Source organism: Chanos chanos, chromosome 12 (genome assembly GCF_902362185.1).
Source record: "Chanos chanos chromosome 12, fChaCha1.1, whole genome shotgun sequence".
Lineage (NCBI taxonomy): Eukaryota > Metazoa > Chordata > Actinopteri > Gonorynchiformes > Chanidae > Chanos > Chanos chanos.
The window spans coordinates 5,146,454-5,152,453 of record NC_044506.1 but is presented as its reverse complement, the minus strand read 5'-3'; positions in this window follow the sequence as shown (position 1 = coordinate 5,152,453).

Below are 6,000 nucleotides of genomic sequence, written 5' to 3'. Positions count from 1 at the left end.
TCATTAACCTCAATGCAACTATACATTTCCTCTTTACAGTAAGTATGTTAAAGACTGCCCCAATAAAGCGAGAAAAATCTCATCAGAAAGCAAACACCTGATAAGATTGCGTTATGACAAAGTGCTCGCAGTGGGTTTCTCCTCACACACACAGCGTCCACAATTCGATTTGGATTTATTTATTCGCAACCACACAATTGACAGTTAATAAGGTATCGTGTTATCTGCCTCGTCAGACCAGTACAAAATGACAGTACCTAAACTGGATTTCGCTGTTAACCTAACCATTGTGTATGACGGTTTGAAGAGAAAATAATCGTCTACGAATTCAGTGCAGACAGGAAACAAAAGTGGTTACTTTTTTTAATGGCAGTACCGGCCGGCATGGAAAGTTTCACCCAAAGGTAAACAAACACCGATCTAACCCGAACTTCCTCCAACGACAAAGTAAGCAATGACCACATGGTCGCGGAAGCAGGTTGACTTTGGATGATTCTGAGCTAGGCCAAACTAAGATGGTTGGCTAACTGTCATGCTAATTGTTATTTAACATGGCAGTAAATGGCACATACAGTAGACGTAATCTGCAATATCGTGTTCTTACCGACTAAATCAGACGATCTACAATACGAGGAAATATATATACGCATTTACGGACGAATACCGAGGTATACGTTGCATTTTGCGTTCATTTAACGGCTAACAACTTAACCTGCAACTGCCTGTTTGGGAACCCTTGAGGAACGACCAAGCCAAACATCTCGATTTTATTAGCCAACCATTCCGCTTTTAAAACCATTTAACGAGGTGACATGGGCCGTTATACCCTTTAACTACGCTAGTTTAACCATTTCAAGGACCGGGTATGAAGCGATTAAAGCACGAAGTCTCAAGTTCGCTTTTGTCGCTTTAAATGATACAGTGACAATATAGGTTAGCTCAAACCATGGGGTCCCATATATTAGCCACCGCTGCATCCACCTGCGCTGTAAATCTCTGAGGCAAGACAAAGAGCACGTTGGTTTGGAACGTAAGGCGAAGGAACAAAAGAATATGGACTACCTTATCTTTATCGTTCCTCTAAGATTTTCTTTTCATTTGTTGTCTTCTTCACCCTCTCTGGCAGCCATTATTATACACACGCGTCGCTCGACACGACTCGCTCTCGCGCAGCGATGGTGAGTGTCTCCGTTGAATGTGAGCGTGCGTTACCGAGCTCGTGAACTGAACCTGTGTGTGTGTGTGTGTGTGGGTTGGGAGATTTCCCTTCTCGCCTCTGCCGCGCACACGCACGCCTTTCTCTCCACCGTCTCCAAAACAACGCAGATGGGAGGAGAGAGAGACAGTGGATTCACTGCCGCGAAAGTGGGAAACACTGCCCCCTCCCTCTAATATTTCGGGGAGCTTTAACTGTAGTGCAGCTGATGGGTAATTGTAAAGGAAAATGGTAATGTCAGAGATCGGTCGGACCCATCTTCCCGTTAAGATGCCCTTTCACTGTGCAGTTATTTTACAAAAAGCGTCACGCAGTCACTTGCGAGGCTTGAGCGACCGGAGCCTGACTGGTTGCACGCCATGTATTCACTTTCAAATTCGGTGCACGCGCTGGGTAATGACCACTTCAATATTTTGAGTAGGGGGATTACATAACTAAACGTTTTGTGTTTCTGGTTTCTGTGCCCGTTGCAAAGAAACAGAACATCACAGGTTCTGTTAAAATGAATCAGCTGTGCTTCAGATGATAGGTATAATCTAACTCAGGTTTTCTGTAATTCTATTTTTTAACATGCAGACATCGAGAAAAAATTTAAGCGGACCACTGCAGCACCCGGATATAATTCAACATCATTTGAGCCTCAGAATATTTAGGCATGCGATGAAACATCAGCCATATGTTAAGGTACAATACAAATTCATAAGAATTTGAACATCTTTCGTACAAGATGACTGTCCTCCATAATTCAAAGTTTTGCAGCACGTAACGATAGTGACCTTTGCGACGTGTCCCCCCTACAGCAGGAAGGAGTTGGAACATTCCATTAAAGGGCCACCACGTAGTCAAAGCAACTGACTAACCTACTTTCACTTCGAATCTGTAGGCTAGTTTCACTATGTTGTCCTTACTGAAATATAGCACAAATTGCACGAGTGCACATTTTATTCACACGTCATACGAACGCCATGCATACATTTGTCATTCGTGGCAGTATAATGAGTTATTACGAACTGTCATTGTTCGTTCTGTATTAATTAAAATGTCTATCTTACTGGACGATATTTTGTTACACTTCAACGTGTTTTGAGTGGAAAAAGAAGATCATGTTAGGAACAAATAACAAGAGATAATATTTAAAGATATTTATTCACTAGAAAGCAAGTGGTGAATGATAACACTAAAACACATTCTTGGTCACAACATTCTTCATTGCATGCTTTGTCACAATGATTACTGAAAATGGAGCAGGTGAAAGTCGAACCAGTTTTGATTCAACCCTTGGATAACTGCAGAGGTCCTTCCTCAACAATATCACTGGGTTTTCACAGTCGACAAGGCTACATTCTTTGGTCAATAAATATAAAACATGTTTTACAGCTTCGTTAAACATCAAATGGAATTCACAATTCTGGTAATCAAAAATGTATGACTGGGCAAAAAACAGGAACACAAGAGGCAAACGCAGAGATACCCCCCCGCCTCTCTCCCTCCCTCTCCCTCTCTCTCTCTCTCTCTGTAAATAAGTCTTGACTGATGTTTGTGCTTCAGAAATGAAACCCTGAGCCGTATATTAATATAAAAAAAGGAAACTGATGCCACAGATGATTAAAAATAAACCAGAGCAGAACAAGGGAAAAAAAAAAACTCCAGACGCATGATCAGTGATTCTTTTTAAAAAACAAACAATCAATGATCTGTATTTTTCCAAACACTGAAATGGTATTATTAGTCGGTAATCTGTAACAGTTTCCCAGTTAAGATCTTAAAGAATATATAATAAGTTAACATCTGTCCAAATTATGCAAAAACATCTATATACTGCAGGCACAATGCATTTTGCGTTTTTTTTTTTTTTTCTTAAGTTAAAATTGCATTACTGACAAACCAGGCTAATATATGTTGCACCTTTGACTTAACTTTGGTGATTGCTATCCCTTATAAGGGAGTAAACACTTAGGTACAGTAACCAACGGCCTCATCAAAAGAACGGTGAACAGAGACATAGGGAGACTGGCCTGGCGTTTTTAGGGGAGTTACTCTACTCTGGAAAGTAAAGATAAGCAGGTTTGGTCTAAATTTTGTCTTACAAGATAGCAAAAGAAAAAAAAAAAAAAAAAAAAGGAGTGTTAACAACGCATGTTTTTGGGGGGGTTTTTTCTTTCCCCTTCACAAAACTGTTGACATCTTTGGACTTTTTCTAGATTCTGAGTGAAAGCGAAAGATAACTGACCAAAAAAAATAAATAAATAAAAACAAAACAAAGAAAAGTCACGTGATCCCTGAATACCCCTACAACAAAAGCCTTGTTAGAGCCTGTACCCCATCTTTTCATAACTTCACACTTCTAACTAAAACAGGTACTAAAAGGAAGAAAGAGAGACGAAAGACAGTGACACTCTCACACATATAATTCACACTGAAACGGACAAAGCCCCTTATATGCGGAAGAACTTATATCACACAAGGGCACAAACATCTTGAGCAATGTCCGTTTATCACACTTCAACATCCTGAGGTAGACTCGTATAGATTCTTGGAACAAGATGCATTAGACTTGTTCACATGTTTTAAAAAAAAAAAGGAAAGTAAATAAAAGAAACCCACGTCCCAAACAAACAAAAAAGATATCCAGTGAGGACACAGGAGAAGCACAGAGTGAACTGATGCATGCTGGGATTTGTAGTGTATGATCACGTACACAGTGGTCTCAGCTGATAAACAGCCCTACACTACACTGACTGGTGCATATCAGCTCTCTAATCTGGTGCATATCAGCTCTCTAATCTGCAATCTTTGGTAGGCAGCTGAAATTAAAATTAGGCTTTGAGAGCAAACAGACATGCTTTGTCAAAAAAATGCAACCTGTTTTGGTTCCTTCTCCCATGCCTGTATGGGTGGACTAGTCTACTCTAACACCAACTACCATGCAATTAGAAATAAACATTATATTACTATGAAAACAAAGCTGTCTCTATACAGTAATAATATACAAGATTAAAATAGGGCTGAATTGTCAGTCTGAAGGTAATATTTCAGCAATAGAAAAGCGTGCTGTATACTTCATGGTGAAGGTCTGAAGGTAGCACATATGTGTCTTGTGAACATTTCCTTTCAAACCAGTATAAAGTTACGAGGGGCGTGTTCCTTGGACCAGAACTTCTCAGTCAGCTGCACAGCTTGAGCCAAAAGTGAAGACCGTCCAATAAGAATGTTCTGTACCTATTCAACAGTTCTTCTACTGGGTAGTTTTGACTTTTGGTTCTAGCTACCTGGCTACGTGAAAAATCCCAGTGCTTCTTGGCCCCCCCTTCACCCCCCCCCCCCAAATATATCTCTGACAAAGCATAAATAAGATATTTTAGTGCTGTGCAGCACTAAATCATTCTTTGCTTTGATTTTGCTGTAAATTTGGTTCCTCTACACATTCCATATGTACCTTGGACATAAACTGTTGTCCTTTTAAGTCTAATTTCTGAGAAAGCCTCACCTAAAAAGAAACCACAAAAGAAGCAGAATGCAACAATCCAACCCTTCAGAGAGAACACAGTTAAATACAAAGCAAGCACATCAGAACTGAACTCAGAGAGGAGATGAGTTTTAAGGGATGCATTGCTCTTCAAGCTTATATTTGACGAAGAAGCATTTATCATCATACCAAGCGACCCACACACAATAATGCCTTAGTAACTAGACTCCATAAAAAAATGCTAATCTTTTTTTGCAAATTCCCTGAGTCAGAGACAGGCATGTCAGAAGTGTGATGTTACAGTCATAAGGTTCAAATAGCAATATAATGTTTAAAAAAAAAATTAAAATTAAAAAAGCAAAACAAATGCTTTAAACACAGACAAGACCAAAAATGCCACTTGCCTATAATTAGTGCAGAATATCATTGCATTCATTTTGGCATAGATTAGCCTACAAGTCTAAAGTGGGTATGAGTCATTTCCCCTGTGGTTGAGAAATGTCAACATTTACAGAAAATTATAATATGTAATAATATGAACTTGGACAAGATATGATATATATGATATCTTACCAGCGTAAATAGCTCTAGGTGTAACTGAGAGCAAATGAAGTCTTTTCAGACAACATAAAGACTTGCGGTTCTTTCTGAGGTAAGCATGTATGGTTATAAATAAATATTCATGGTTTTAGATTACAGCAGTTATTTACATGAGGTCAAGTCTATCAGGGTCTCCAGTAAAAGTGGAGTAAATGCTGAAAAACTTGCCGCTTGACCCCCCCCCCCCCCCCCCCCAAGTTCCTTCTAGTTCTTACACTTAAAACCATTCATGTTATCACAAGAAAGAAGAAAAAAAAGTTTGTGTGCTTTTGCCCAAGCGCAATGGAGTAACTTTCAAATATTAATGAGAATATGCAATGAGGAGTTTCTTCGGGTTGTTTTGCGGCCCTGATTCGTAAAAAACAAGGAGACCCTCCTAATTTAGCTGGCATTAAGCCGTTACTGACAAGATCATGTCTTTGTGCTGTATCATCTAAATTGAGTATGAGACTGTCGAATCATCAGAACCAGAGAAGTATCAGTAATGCGCCATTTCTAAATATGCGTTCTTCTCTGTACTCGCATTCTCATGGACTTCTGAAATGTCATCAGTCACGGCCTAAGTACTGCTCCAATTCAAGTTCGCATCTAGCCAAGTACAGATCAAATAACCAGAAGTGTCCTCGATTCATGGGTTTTATCAAGGATGCGTCAGGAGGCGACTAGTGTGGACTTGGGTCATCAGATTTCCTTGAGTGCATTTCACACAAAGTAGCAG